This window comes from Macrobrachium nipponense, chromosome 47 (assembly GCF_015104395.2).
Source record: "Macrobrachium nipponense isolate FS-2020 chromosome 47, ASM1510439v2, whole genome shotgun sequence".
Lineage (NCBI taxonomy): Eukaryota > Metazoa > Arthropoda > Malacostraca > Decapoda > Palaemonidae > Macrobrachium > Macrobrachium nipponense.
This window is the reverse complement of record NC_087222.1, coordinates 12,010,331-12,026,803: the sequence shown is the minus strand read 5'-3', so window position 1 is coordinate 12,026,803 and position 16,473 is coordinate 12,010,331. Positions and strand designations below refer to the sequence as shown.

Sequence of the window (16,473 nt, the reverse complement as noted above, 5' to 3'; positions counted from 1 at the left end):
TGTTATGTTAGAGCCATCCCTTCGGGGTGGGGTAGGGAGTGGACATATGGGAGTTGGTCTCTGCTGTGTGTCTTTGGTGAGGGGGAAGTCTTTGAGAGGAGACCCAGTTTTTACCATGGCTTGCTGTTGAGTTTCTCTGTAATTTAAAAAAAAAAAAAAAACGACTAAAAATGGAATATGACTCTGGAACACAGTCCCCCGGAAAATGTGACCTCATGACACTAGTAATCATCTGACCCTGGAAAAACCTAACAAGGACCACCCTTTTGGAAAACACTTCAATCAATATAGCTACTATGGAGCCTTTTACTAGGCCAAAAAGATTTATCAAAAGAAAATTCCAGCCTAGCCCTTCGCTAGCTTTATTTGAATCACTATTTGGAAAAGACAGTTGGACAAGATTTTTGACAATAGAAAGTGAAAACAAAATTTCAAATTTAAAATTGGAAAATTATTTACTGACCAGATGCCCAACAGAAAAACATGAATTTCGTCAAACGCAAACAAATACATGGATAGGTGGAAAACCACTACTAAAGCCCAATCAGAAACTACTTACAAATTACGAACATAGATAACACAAAAATAAAAGTCACCAAGCATAATAAACTTAATAGTATTTGTGGTACAATAATCCTGCCAAATAATGATGACGAACTAATAGATAAAAATATGTTGATGGACTCTCTTAAGAAAAGATATAAAAACATTGAATACTGTGACATCTATGATATCCCAAGTAGGAAAAATTCAAAAATCAATATACAAATAGCTAAATTGAAATTTGAAGGAAACGAACTCCCTTTAACAATAAAAGTATTAGGGCAGACGAGAGAGATAAGACCATATATCCCCAAACCACTACAGTGCAAATCATGTAATAAATATGGCCATTCAAATAAAAATTGTAGAGAAGCTCCAAGATGTGCATGTTGTGGATCATACAACCACACAACAAAATGGGACTGTGAAAACCCAATTTGCATAAATTGTGGTCAGAATCACCACTCAAGATCAAAGGAATGCGCATATTATTTATACAACATTGAACTAAAAATCTTACAAGAAAGAAGTGGAATGTCAATAAGAGAAGCTAAGATAGAACTAAAAGTAAGAGGTTTACAAGATCCAGCAAGGAAAAACACATATAAAGAGGTAGTAAATAAAGAAGTGCAAAACCAAATTCCTACAAAATTGCACAATATAGATCAAACTGAGAATACTCATAATATAAAGACCCCAAATTCAAGCTCAGAAGCTACAGAACATATAAGCAACACAAATTTATATAATATATTACCAACACCAGAAATACATGAAGACAAAATGAATTTGGAGGACAAGCAAAATACAAGAGCTAATTAAAAAGACTACTTGAAACAACCCCACCCAAATCCAAAAAACAAATTAAACAATCAGTAAGACCCAAAATCTATATGGATAAAAATGAATACCGAGAAGACAAAGTCAACGAAAATTGCTTGCAAACAAAAAAATGAAAAAAGAGAAACCCAAATAAAAGAGAAAGTTAAAACATCAGATAAAATTGAAGAAAGTATTGAAATAGAACCCAAGATCAAAAGCCATTTAAATGCACCTCTAATAAAAAGAACATCTGAGACTCTTCAGCCAATAAAGAAAACAATAGCAGAAATACATCACCCACCAAAAGAAGAACAAAGTACAGCAAAATTATATAACTTCAATAAAATTCAAAGTTCAGGAAAACAAATAAAGATACTAAAACAAAACCCAAAACCTTCTTAAAATGTCTATTTTACAGTGGAATATTAGAGGATACGTATCAAATAATGAAAACTTAAAATCACTAATTAGAGAATGTAATGCAAATATCATTTGCTTACAGGAAACTAAAATAGGTAACAATGTTCTCAATGCTGGCATAAATTATAATGTGTGGAAATCAACACAAACTTTAAATGACAACAGCCAAGGAGGAACTGCAATCATAACACATTCGTCAATCAAATGCTAACCTGTTAGGATTAACTCAGTAATACAGGCATGTGCAGTTCAAGTATTCCTAGAAAAAAAATAACAATATGCTCAATATATATGGACCGTCTTTAGAAAGTCGCTTAATAGATCATCTTGGAAATAATAGACAATTACAAGTGGAAGACTTAGAAAATCTAATAGAACAATTACCAAAGCCTTACTTATTAGTAGGTGACTTCAACGCCAAACATCCCATGTGGGGAAGTACATCATCTGACAGGAGAGGAAATATTCTCCTAGATTTTATAGATAACAAAAATTTGATTATTTTAAATGATGGTTCTCCAACAAGATTGATGTTTTAATCATAATAGCACCCTCTGCAATAGACATCACTTTATGTTTCCCCAGAAATTGCCCACAGATTTCAGTTGGAAAGTAAATAATAATTTATTTGGGAGTGACCACTGGCCAATACAAATTGAGCTAAAAAATAATTCTAATATAACATATATACCGAAGAGGAAAATGGAGGAAGCAAATTGGAATTTATATAAAGAGAAAACGGTGATTAACAAAAAACTATCTGACTTTAGAAACCACATAGATGCTTATGAACATCTAGTAAAAACAATAGATGATAAAGCAAATGAAACTATTCCAGTTACCTCAGGCAATCCGACTAGACCACTGGTACCCTGGTGGAATGAGGAATGTAAAGCAGCAAGGAAGATTACGAGAGCATGCTTTAGAAGATATCTGAGACATAAATGTGATGCCAATAGAATTTCATATTTGAGAGCTAAAGCAAAGCAGAAAAGAATATTCAAGATAGCCAAAAGAAATTCATGGAAAAAATATATTAATAATATAAATTCTAAAACTCAAGACAAAGAAATCTGGAAGAAAATAAATAAACTGCAGGGTAGATATCGGCCAGAACCATTACCTACATTAAAAGTAGAAAACTAATATATTTCAAACCCAAACTAGTAGCCAATGAATTGGGAAAATGCTTCGCCAAAACATCTAGTATCTCGAATTATACGAAGAAATTCCAATAAAAAATAAAAAATTATGTCCCAATACCAATCAAATCTAATAATCAGGAAATCTATAATCTTCCTTTCACCATGGAAGAACTGGAAAATGTCCTGAAACTTGCAAGTCCAACAGCTCCAGGGGAAGACAACATTAGATATGAAATGATAAAAAATCTACCAGAAGAAAGCAAAACCTTTTTATTAGAAATTTTAAATGAATTATGGCACTCTCACAGCATACCTAAAACCTGGAAAGAATCTTTAATCATACCAGGCTTAAAACCAGGAAAAGACCCAGAGTCACCAAGTAGCTATAGGCCAATAGCCCTTACTAGTTGTCTAAGTAAGATATTTGAAAAAATGTGAATAACAGAATTAATATGGGTATTAGAAAATAAACGGCTATTGTCAAACAGACAGTTTGGATTCAGGAAAAATAAAATAGTCCATAGATCCCCTCTTAATGATTACAAGAGAGATACAAAATTGCATTGGTTGGTAAAAAACAACAATAGAGTATTTTTTGATTTAGAGAAGGCATATGATACCACCTGGAGGGGAGGGATTTTAAAAAAATTGATAGAATGGGGAATAGGAGGCAATTTATATGAATATATTAGGGAATTCCTATCTGAAAGATATATAAAAGTCAAAGTGGGGGCAGAAATCTCTGAATCATTTATCCAGGAGGAAGGAATCCCCCAAGGTAGTGTACTAAGCGTGGCGTTGTTTGCAATAGCAATAAATGAGAAAATGGAAGTGATCCCACCAGGAGTCCAAGGATCCCTTTTTGTAGATGACTTCGTCATATATAATAGCGGTGAAAAAGCGCTGGACATAACCAACAGATTGCAAGCAGCCATAAATAGGATAAAAAAAATGGGCCGATAACAAGGGTTTTAAATTTTCACCGCAAAAAACAAAAGCAGTCAGATTTACTAGATCAAGAAAACAGGAATTAATTCCTACTTTATTCATAATAATGATAATGAATATTATGATGAGATTAAATTCCTCGGTGTAATACTTGATAAAAAACTTACTTTTAAAGAACATATAGAACAACTGGCGATAAAAGTGAGAAAATCCTTAAATATAATAAAAGTAATTGCACATAATGACTGGGATGCTGATAGAACCTCTCTGATAAAAGTATATAAGGCTATTTGTCTAAGTAAACTTGATTATGCATGTCAAGTATATGGTAGTGCTTCTAAAACCCTATTAACAAAACTGGATGTCATACATAACATGGGTATTAGACTATGCACTGGAGCCTACAGAACTTCCCCCAGTGGAAAATCTGTATGTAGAAGCAGGAATAGATCCCCTGAAAGTACGAAGAGAAGAAATGGGATTAAAATATATAGCTAAAATAAATAACCTTAATGATAATCCAAACACCAAATATATGAAGAACATAACAAATAATTATGACAATAAACCAAGAGCCTAAACCATTGGAGAATAGATTAGAACCTGATATAGAACATCTAAAATTAGGAACAAGTAGCATATCAAAAACTAATTCCACTCCATAAAATACCCTCCGTGGAAACATGCTAAAATAGAAATCTGTGAGAAATCATTTAATAAGAATGTAACAGATGCACAATTAAAGAGTGAATTTCTGTCACACCAGGAAAAACATAAACGGGATATTAGTATTTATACAGATGGTTCTAAGTCGAAGGAGGGTGTAGGCTATGCTGTAGTAACAAAAAATATAAAAATAAGGGAAAAAACAAATTCAAAAATATGCTCGATATTCACTGCAGAGATAAATGCTATATTAGAGGCTATAAAACATGTCTTTATGGTGGGAAAGGCAAACGATACCTTTGTAATTACACGGATTCTTACAGTGCTTTAGAAGCGCTAAGACAATACACAGTTTCTCATCCCGTAATTGAAGAAATAAGGGAGTGGATAGATATAATAGTAAAACGGAAATCTATAAATATAAAACCATGTTGGGTCCCTTCCCATGTGGGCATAAAGGGTAATGAAGAGGTGGATAAAGAAGCCAAAAAGGCAGTAAAAAAGGAGTCTATCAAAAAAATACAAATACCTTACAATGACATTAAAACAACAATAAATGAATACTGTCAATCAAAATGGGAAAAAGAATGGCTAGAATTGAATCATAAATTAAAGCATATTAAACCATCTGTAAAACCTTGGAATAGACAACAATGTCAAAGAAGGGAAGATGTCATATTAACAAGATTAAGAATAGGACATACATACTTGACACACAAATACTTGATGTTGCAAGGTGAGGAAAGACAGGCTCCTTACTGTGACCATTGTCGTACTCTGGTCACTGTCCGTCATCTACTAACTAAATGCAATAAATTCGAAAGAAAACGAAGATCCAACAACATATATAACATACCACTTGAAGAACTATTGGGAGAAAATGCCCCACTTCAAAATATAGTAAAATATCTCAAAGAAATAAACCTGCTTTATATGATATAACGTCTTATAATTTCATAGTTATACAGTAAGCGCTGAATGGCCTTTGCTGCCCCAGTGCTTGGTGTTACACCTAAACTTTATAAAACCAACCAACCAACCAACCTCCCAGCAGAAGCACCTGTGGAAGCAACGTCGGTTATTATGGGGGGGTGGGGGGTTTCTACCCGCGCGAGGGGGGATGAGGCCCACCCCAAACGAACAGAAGACCCTGAGTACAGCTGGACGTCAGGGTACCGAGCGCCCTCCTCCACACTCAACAGGCCTTCGCTTCTTCCTGCCCTCGTACAAGCTCCACTGCACCTCCGACCAATTCTCACATACATTACAAGGCTCGGTGCGAGAGCATTCGCGCACCTCCGACCAATTGGTCACATTTAACATTACAAGCCGGATGCGCGGAGGCCAAAATTCGCGCCCCCGACATGGAGCCAACAAAACATGGGGATCAATTTCCGGGAAACTGCGGAATTTCCCGCACTTACGCCCTTCAGTTCCGGGTCACAGTCTCCGGATAATCGAGGGCGTGGTGAATCCATAACTCTTTAATTCACAGTTGAATAAAAGAAAAACAAAGTTGAAATGATTGTACTTACAATTCACTTTCACTATATAAACAGAAAAAGAAAACACAACCATGCGAAAGCAAACGATGATGAAGCGGACAGAGAGCGATGATACACACGTCCACACACCAGTAGGCCAAAAGCAAAAGTGTTTCTTCGCCTGCCAGTCGCGCGGCGTGCGCACTGTCAGACAAGCAGTTAACTACCGAACCCCTTGTTCGAAAGCTTACGACCTATCCAGCTGCCATTAGTAACCTTCCTATTGTAAAAGGACTGAAAGGTTTGTATTCCGTGTCGGAACAAACCACAACTATACAACACAACACAAAAAAACAAAAAGGGACACAACCACAACCCAAGACCACTGCACAAATAATCACCACAACACAAAAAAAAACAACAACACAAAAAGGCAACACACACACACACACCCACTAACAACATCAAGAAATCACAACAGCCCCCAGCAACAACAACCCTCAACTCACAACCACACCAAGAAACCACAACAGCCCCCCCCCCACAACAACAACAACAACAACAACCCCTCAACCACAACAATCACATACAACCCTCAGGAACTCAAAAGCACAACAAATCCAACAATACAGGCACAACCACTCCAAAGCAAACAACACCAAACTAACAACAAATCAATCAAACAAATCAATAACACACAAAACTCAACTGACTTCCAGTGCCTTTAATATACTGCTCCCTACACTAGTAACTGTCACCAGCTCTCACCAAAGACTGATTAAAAACACTCACTCAAAACACAGAACTCTGATCTCTAACAGCAGACAACCCAGAACTCACCAACAGACAATACATTCGTTAACCATCCAACCACCAATTACTCTTCTCTCTCTCTCTCTCTCTCTCTCTCTCTCTCTCTCTCTCTCTCACAGACGTTGTCAAATGGAACTCCATAACTCCTCCATAGAGCAGGAACAGAAATAGCTGGATAATTCTTTCAGTTTTCCATAACATCCCAGGGATTGGAGCCATCTTCGCTGGTTGGTGTCGTTGGTGGGTCTTTTTCTTTGGTCAGAGCTGCCAGAGTTGCTTCTCCCCTATTCACTTCTGAAAAACTTAGGTCTACATTCGCCCTAGCCTTTCACCTGAAAGTATTAATGTTTCTCCTCAGTCGATATTCAACTGCTGATGAGAAACTTCTCAAGTCTCTTCTTAGCATTTGACTCGTTTAGAGTTCCTGTCTCCCAAGACGGCATCTCGTCCTGCAACAGCATTGGTGAAGAAGATAAATGATCTGCATGGATCTTCTTCAATATCACGATGACTTTTCACTGGTACTATTGACTCGCACAAGGAAGAAGTGTCTAAAGACACATCTTTCTACTGGTTTTGTGAGACAATCGGCAGGAGGTTCTCTGCAGCTGGCAACAGTGTCACCTCTATGCTCCTCATGAGAGATGATAAAACCTGATGCTTAATCCATCCCTCGCATTCTGGAGGAATCTGTCGGTCAGGTTACAGAAATGTGGTCTCATCGTACCACATTTATGGCACTCTACATTCAGGTATTGCCCACAAATCTTTGGAACCTTTTTTCCTTAGACATGTGGTGGCTGCTTAACAAGTTGTTTTCTTACCCAGCCCAATGAGGGTCAGATATTTTGAAAAAATGGTCTGGTTAAAAAACTAAATGATAAGTGTTGTGAATAAATAAGTTTTGGTCTTGTAGTTCGTTGGAACTAAACCTAGAATGGTATTATATCTCTCCATGATTTATGTATATTACATTGCAGAATTATTGTATTGTCTTTTTTAAGTGGTGTACTGTATGTAAACCATTGCAAATAAAGCTTTACAGTAGTTCTGCAATACATTTTCATTTTGAAATGTTTAAGTGAAAGTAGCATATTTTAAAATGACATGTTTTTAATTTATAGTGATGTGGAATTACCCACACAGACAGGAATGGGATGAATTACATTTTTTCACACATGTTTTGCCCTGCATTAGTCTAACATTTAAGTTGAAGCTTTAAGTGCGTAGTGTACAATCTTATTGGTACTGTATTGTGTATAGAAAACTTCTGTGTGCTAATGGAGATCACATCTCTTTGTCACAGATAACCTGTACTATTGTTACGGATGATCACTGATAATCTGCTACAGAACAGGTTTTCTTCAGTATCCTGTAAATCTTCCTCAGTAACATATTCTAGGTAAGTGATATAAAAGTGAAGTCACTGCAGAAAGAGAGAATGTCCATGGATTATATGTAGTATTTAATGTAAGCTATATAGAACCTTTAGTCACTTAATGACATAAATGATTGCTCAAAACCCAGTCTGTTAGTTATTCATAATGCACTGACTGACATTTGTTCCTACACAATATACAAACTTGATGTTCCTTACAATAGGAATTACAGCGAAGCTGGCACACAGCTGATAGAATTCTTGAAGGTGTTTAGGCAGTAACTGCCGTCTGGTAGGCGGGGAGACCTGCCTGCCCAGATGTAAACATTTCAATTTTGTTTTCAGCTGTCTTCAGATAAAGACGTGTTTTCGTGAGATCTTGCTCAACTGCCATTAATTAATTTTCCCAGTGGTATCTTTCTTTTATTGTTTAGACATATTTTCAATATACTATGTTTGATATTAATACTGTTAATATGCAGACCCACTTTTTGTGAGAGCCTTGCAAGCTGCCTGTCCCCTTCATGTATATAGGGATCAGCAGCAAGGGTATATAAACACCCTTACGCTTTTTTTCACGCTTTAATAGTAAGGGAAAGCAGTATATATTTAGTATTGAATTTGAGATTCATGCTTATGCTCCAGGAGAATTTACCGGGGGAAACCTCAGAAGTTTTTCTCTCCTGGTATTCTTCCTTCTCCTTGCACTTCTGGCACTGGCTCTCGAGTGTGTGTATGGTTCCCCTTCTGTGAATCATATTAAAATGCTGCTGTTTTCCTGAAGTTTTATCACTGGACAACATCTATGCCAGCTGCCCTGTGATTATTGACTCTACTTCTGATGATGTCTGTTCTTCATCCTGTAGGAGAAGTCCCGCTGAAGAACATCTCCATTGCCTTTCCCTTCCTTTTCTGAAGCTCAAGGAGGCCTCCTCTGGACAAGAAGAGGAATGATGCTTCTCCTCCCCTAAGGAGTCCTCCTGCAGGATTTCTAAGGGGCTGCCTCCTCCCGAGGAAGCATAATGGGATCTTTCATTGGCTCTTCCCAACTTTCAGTTAAGACACAGGACAAGAGAAGGGACGAGACATTCATGTGTCTCGTCCCTTTCTTATTATGTTGTGTCGGACACTCGTTCGCAAGTCATTCCAAGTGCTCGGGCTTCTATTAACGTGCGAGCATTCAGAGCTGTTGATGGACCTTCCCAGTTCAGGCACAGGATGAGAGAAGGAACGAAACATTTGTGTGTCTTATCCCTTTCTGCCAACACAAAGGAGTGCTCATCAGTTCTTGGTAGACTCCCACCTGGTGTTCTGATTCTGAGGATTCAAACACCTGGAGACAATGTACTCCCTGGCTCTTTCTGTCCTTTGGGAGGATTCCAATTTGCAGTCTCCCATGGGTCTCGCATTTTGGGAGGCTCAAGTGCATATTCTGTTAAATCACACTCCTGATCCAGTCTTAAATTCTCGCATATAAGACTGGTTCTATGCCTGTTCCTCCTTGACTTCTATGGAAGTCAAAGAAGGATCTCTCCTGATGATCGTCTGACGAGATTCTAAAGTTTCGCTGATTCCTTGAATTCCTTAGAATTTTTGGTGCTCTCTAGGTGTTTTGTTTTCGGTGATTTCCAAACACTCAGGTGAGTCAGGCATTATCGATGATTGTTATCACAAGAGTCGGGAATCTCGGCGAGCGCTTGATTTCTTGGGAATTTTCATGTGCTCATTTAGTGCTTGGTTTCATCTGTTTCCGAGCAATCGGGTGAGACAAAACTCACCCGATTATTGTTTTACAAGACTTGGGAGCCTCTCCAAATGCCTAGTTCCCTTGGAAATGCTAGCAATTGCTGATTGCTTGGTTTCTTGCGATATCCGAGCTTTCAGGTGAGATAAGTTTTCATGATGATTGTCCTTGGGAGAGTCGAGAATTTTGCCAAGCATGTTAATTCATATGAATTCTGGCCCTCGCCGATTGCTTGCTATTACATCCCTCTACCAGTACAGGAGTTTGCTCTTCAGTCTGGTTTGGGCTTATGCAGAGCATGAAACTGCATGCCAACACCTGCTTGGTGCATGATCAAGTCCCATTCTTGTGCCAGGACCTTAGGGTCTGAACACGTAGGACAGCAGGCTCAGATTCCCTCTATTCTTCTTCTTGGGGCTTTGGCCTCAAAGGAGAATAGTCTATTGGGGGGAGGTGATAGTTCTCTGCTGACAATTACCACTCATAATCATGTGGTTGTGATCTGCTCAGCTCACTCAACTCGGCTCTGCCTGTCCGGGTCAGCCAAATGAACTCTCTGCCCTTGATCAGGTCGGTTCTTTGCCATGGCATAACGCCCATGCCTTTCCCATATTGACGGTCCTTCTTCTTGCGAGTCCTGGTGTCATCTCTAGAGAATCAATTTCCACAGGAAGGGGTCATCGTCTTCATCCTCGTCAGTCTCATCTTCTACCGCCTCCTCCCTTTCTCCTCTTAGACTTAATGTTGTACTTTGCTCTTCAATGAAATTTTCTTTTGAGTTTTCTCCTCATGGAAAAGCAGCAACTTGTTTCTCTTCATTGGTGCTGTGAGTGTTGTGTATTAGAGTCTAGAACATTTCACAAACCTACACATTTATGAATTAACAATTTATGCAAAACACATAGCCACGATATTAAAGAATGGTTACGGTTTTCAGACTTAGGCATAAACATATGAGAAGAAAATGAGATAAAAACCCACAGGTGCCATTTACTTAAATGTCACCTTTCTTAGGTAGGTCTGTTATAACCTGATCCATTATCTTCAGTTGACATAAATGTACTATATACATAAGTACAGTGGAACCTCTACATATGAAAGTCCCTACGTACAAAAAATTCAGGTTACGAAAACAAAGATGAAGGTTTTTTTGCTTCTGTGTACGAAAATAATTCAGGTTGCGAAAGGGTAAAGTCCGAGATTCGCCCGGGCTGCTGAGAACAATTTTAAAACTAGCGCACCACCAAGTCTGTAGACTCGCCACCATCCTCCCGCTCTCCCATTGGTTCCTGATGCTAGTCACCGCAGTAAGATCCTGCTCTCCTATTGGTCAGCATTTGTCCCATCATGCCTCTATGTAAAGGCATTCCTTGACCATTTTTTGCGGCAGTATTAACGTAAACACTGGAATTTGTTCGTTCACATATATTTCATTTGTTAATGTACGTTTGTGTTAGTGACTTCGCTTTCGTTGTACTGTAAGTTACTTTATCGTGTTGTGTGTGAACTTAATTACTTACGTTATTAGCCATAGGTCCCAAGAATGTTGCTGAAGTTCACAGAAAGAAGAGGATGCTTTCTATGGAGAACGAAGATGGAGATAATCAAGAAGTGTTAATGTTTTCTGCCATTTGTTAATGTGTTTCGTAAAGTTTAGTGTTAATATTTTGCCATTTTTTAAGTGCTTTGTAAAGTTAAGAGTTCATGTTTCTGCCATTTGTCCTCCTCCTCTGTCGTCCCTTTTGGACATCGCCTCTCTCGAAAGGTAAGGTTCCACATTTTACTACATAGTACGTACGGTACGGTAGTACATGTACATACAGTATTTCTTGTACCCTGTACACTAATACACTTTATTTACAGGTACAGTCATGGTTATGTTAGGTATTGAATGGTCCAAATTGTTGTATTTCATTGTTTATTGGTCATTTTAGCTTAATATAAAATTTACTGTGGTGTTTTTGTAGGGCTTGGAACGAATTAGGCAATTTACATGTAAAATGTAGTTCTAGATACAAAAAAATCAGGTTACGAAGGCCGCTTTGGTAACTGGATTAATTCGTAACCTGAGGCACTACTGTATGTAGCGTTATACAGATATTTCAGGATAGTGATATTTTGGGATAATTATTTTTATCCGAAAAAATGTGTGAAATCAATATATTTGGTAATGAAATAGATAAAATTTGTCAAGTAAATCAAATGTTTGTCTTCTAGAAAGTAATTATTGTATTTATTGTTAATAAAAGAAAATCTTTTTACTATTGGCCTCTAAAATGTTTATTTTGCACTACAGGTGCAAAGGCCATGAACTTTTACAATGCTCACATCAGTCGTCTAACCCCCTCCATGGATCCATGTGCTTAAACATACCCCAGAGAGGTTTGTGTGTTGTCCACTCAAATAAAAAATGTTGCTCAGATCCCAAGCTTTAATTTGATACCATAAAATAAACTTTTGCATGAATGTGAAGTGCAACTTCAATTTTCTCCAGATGTGGAACTCCACTATTTTGCCTCACTTTCACTTTCACTTGCTGCAGGCCTTTTAAGGAAAAACCTATCTAAGGAGCTTTGTTTCTGCCTCCCTTTCAAATGTTGCGGAAATGAGTAAGGCAAGTGTCATTAAAAAGAGCTAAAGCACGACCAGTAGACAATTTATCAGGGTGTTTCTTTTTAATGAAGTCAGAAGCATCCTGCCACTTAGCTAACACTTCCTTAATCTCCCTTGAAGAAATAACTTCCTCCAGTTTGACCTGATCTCTTGCAACACTTCCGAATGTTGCATCGTCTGTAGTCGATCAATCTCTCAGTCGTGAGTTTCTTCTTGATGCTCCTCGACAAGGTCGTTGACATCTACCTCATCTAGCTCCAACTCCATGGACTTTCCTAGAGACAATCTCTTCCAACACAGCGGTCTCAGGCTCAGGCCACAATTTCTTCTATGCTGAATGTAAGGTTCTTGTTTGAGTGACACCCTGCCATGCTTCATCAATAATTTTTCAAAGTGATTTACAATGTTGAAATGGTCCTTCCAAAAATTCACGAAGGGTGCGGTTGGTATTCAATCTGTGACATAAAGCATTCTTGAAAATAAAGCCTTGGTGTACAACTTCTTGAAATTAGAAATGACTGTGGTCCATGGGCTGGAGCAGTGGACTGGTGTTTGGGAGGGGGGAGACAGAGGACCCTAATGAAATAAACTTCGTCCAAGAATGTCATCTTTCAAGATGGGGCTTATCTAGGATGAGACGACATTTCAATGGCAGGTTTTTTTCCAGCAAATATTTCTTGACTGCCGGACCAAGGCCAGATTTACTCATTCTGTGAAAAAAATGCCTGTAACCCATGCCTTTGCATTAGCTCACCCATCACTTGAAGTTTTTCTCTCAAGATCTTGTGACTCATGAGGAGCTTGTGGGTTTCTCGGAATGATTCCCAACCAACAGTGGCTTGATGTTGCAGTCAGCTGGCATTAGCACATAAGGATAGTCAATCTATCCTTCATGGATTTATGGCCGGCAGTTTCTTCTCTTCAGCCATGATGAATGTCCTCCATGACATCTTTTGTTTCCAAAAAAAGGCCTTTTTTCATCACAATTGAAGACTGGTTGGGGGATGTAACCTCTCGCAGCAATAAGTGCAGCCAATCGTTCAACGTACTCCTCTGTGGCTTTCACATCTGAGCTCGCAGCTTCCCCATGTCTCACAACCGAGTGGATCCCGGTTCGCTTTTTAAAATTATCAAACCATCCACAACTAGCTTTAAACGTCCCCCTAGTTGGCATTTATGTCTCCCCACCCTCAGCTGCTTCCTTTTGTTTCAAATCTTCATAGATTGTGCTGACCTTTTCACAGATGATTATCTCAGTAATGCTATCTCCTGCCAGCTGCTTCTCCTTAATCCACAGCAACAGAAGCCTCTCCATCTCGTCATTTATATTTGTCCATAACTTAGGCATGATGGTTATGGCTTTGGAAGCCTTTGTGCTCATGGTAGCATCCTTTTGTTTGAGGATTGTACATATCGTCGATGTACTCTGCTCGTAAACACGTGCCAACTCATTCACGCAGACACCACACTCATGTTTCTTGATAATTTCATGCTTCATCTCTATCGTCATCATGCGTTTTTCTTCTCACTGCCAATCTTAGCACTTGCTTTCCTAGGACCCGTCACTTATTATAAAAAATGTTCACAAATGCAGTGAAAATCATGTAAATATATATATATATATATATATATATATATATATATATATATATATATATATAAAGTATATATATATATATATATATATATATATATATATATATATATATATATATATATATATAATATAATTGTGTTTGATGTTAATAATTAATTGACTTTAATAATTAATATTCAAGCCCACTTTTTGAGATAGCCTTACTTAGCCGCTTTTCTACTTTGTGTTGAAGGGCGGCGTCTAGTGTATGCCCACACCCTTATTACATATTTTCAACTTTTAATGTGAGGGCGAGACAATGTGTTTTCATTGAAATTTACGCTTACACTTTGGAAATTACAAGGGGAACTTCAGAGATTTGTCCTTTGTTTTTCTTTGGTATTTCCTCTTCTCTTTCGTCCTTTCGCTAGCTTATTGGATGAAGAGAGAGGGAGGGTGTGTGTTGTTGGTGTTTAGGGATGTCCTCTTATTTCTAAGGGCTATTCCCTTGGATGCGAGAGGAGTATCATTATTCTTTTAATCATATTTTCTTTCTTTTACAGGCTAACAATGGTGATAGTTGATTACAACAGTAGATGGTTGGATATCTCTTTATGTTGGTTATCCTAACCTTGTAATTGTACTTGTAACTCGTATCATGCTGTGATATTGGTCCTCGAGAGTGTGTACTCTTCCCCTGCTGAAAATCATATTAATTTGCCACTGCTATTATGCCCCCTTTCATCCCTGGACACCTTCGCAGCTGCCCTGTGATTATCAACTTTACTTTTCCTGGTGATGTGCCTCATGCTTGTAGAAGAAGTGTTGCTAAATTTAAAGAAGTAGTCGAAGAGGAAGAGAGCTTATCAAGTGCTGTCAACTTCCTCTCCGTAATCATCATATTTTTCTTCAACCTCCTCCCATTTGACTTCTAAGGCTCCCTGCTGAAGAAGGAGAAGGTAGTCCTTCACCCCCCCCACCCCCCAAGAAGCTCGTCAAGGGACTTCTAAGGGTCTGCTTCATTGAACTGAGAGGCAGTTGAGTCTTTGTTGGCTCGCCTGTTCCCTGGGTCTAGTGTGTCGGGAGCTGTAGAAGTGCAAACTTTCATTTGTGCTTGTTCGCAAGATTCCTAGTTTACATAAATCTACGGATTCGCGTGCATCTACTAGGGTTGATGTGACAGTACTGCGGGACCGTATGCATGGTGAGACCGGTAGGGAGTCACCCATTCAGTCCTCTTGAGAGGTTTGGACTTGATGAGGACTGTGACGCATTGGAGGAGGGTACCAGCCTTCTCCAGTCAGTTGCACGCTCACTCCACCCTTTCCACGGTCACGTTTGTGTGAACAACTGGTCTCGGTGGCAGCGAACATTTTCCGTGCCATGCGAGGGTTTCATAACCCTTTTTCTTGGGAAAGCTTTTCTCCAGAGCAAGAACGCTCTCCTAGACTCGTGTCTCAGCCATCACGCAGGCTGATGGCTGCCCCAGACTCACTTCTCCTGTTAGTTCTGCTAGCAGAGGCAAGCAAGAGCATCCAATCTTTCTCAACCTATTCCCTCTACTGCCTATGGCTACACCGGGAGGGGTGAGGTGAATAGGAGGAATCCTGCAGAGTGCTTTCTGTAGGATTCAGCACTGGAGGAGTACATTCCTGAAAGGATTGTAGGGTCCCACTGGTTGTACGTCCACGTCACTGAGGAAGGATCTTCTCTTCTCCCTGGCCCTTTTCTGTCCTTTTGGATGGATTTCAATTCGCAGTTCCGCATGGGTTCTTGCATTCCAGTCTTCAATGTTAGCATATAGGACTGGTTTATATGCCTGTTTCTCCTCGATTTCTACAGGAAACGAAGAGGGACCCCTCCTTGGTGATTGTGTGATGGAATTCAGGGGTCTCACCGAGCCCTTAAATTCTTTGGAATTTCTAGCACTCTCCGAGTGGAGTGTTTTGGTTTTTTATGAATACCCCCGGGTGGAATCTCACTGAATGCTCAAATTCCTTGGAATTCCTTGGCATTTTCAGTGTTATGGCTTTTTGTAATTTCCAAATACTCAAACGAGATGGACATCCCTAATAATTGTTATTACAGAATTCAGGAGTCTCGCTGAGTGATTAAATTCCTTGGAATATATGGCATTCTCAGAGTGATTAGGTTTTCTGTGATTCTCAGACATTCAGACAACAGGTATTCCAGTTGGTGTTATTGATGGGTCTTTTTTCGTGATCAGAATTGTGAGAGTTCACTTTTCTCCAGTTCAACTGTGAAGATGTAGGTCAACATTCCCATTAGTCATTCACTGAGTAGTATAGTTTCTTCTTAGC

At 38.8% G+C, this 16,473-nt stretch overlaps 2 protein-coding genes across 2 annotated transcripts in view; one reads left to right on the top strand and one right to left on the bottom strand.

Annotated features, from left to right (window-relative positions):
* The window catches only part of LOC135204712 (zinc finger protein OZF-like), a 489,243-nt gene that overhangs the window by 35,782 nt on the left and 436,988 nt on the right, over positions 1-16,473 (bottom strand). The gene's annotated exons all lie outside the window — the stretch shown is intronic.
* The window catches only part of LOC135204527 (zinc finger protein 239-like), a 181,900-nt gene that overhangs the window by 143,109 nt on the left and 22,318 nt on the right, over positions 1-16,473 (top strand). The window contains exon 2 of the mRNA XM_064234692.1: positions 8,148-8,243. The gene's annotated coding sequence lies outside the window, so the exon portion shown is untranslated. The remainder of the gene's footprint in view (positions 1-8,147; positions 8,244-16,473) is intronic.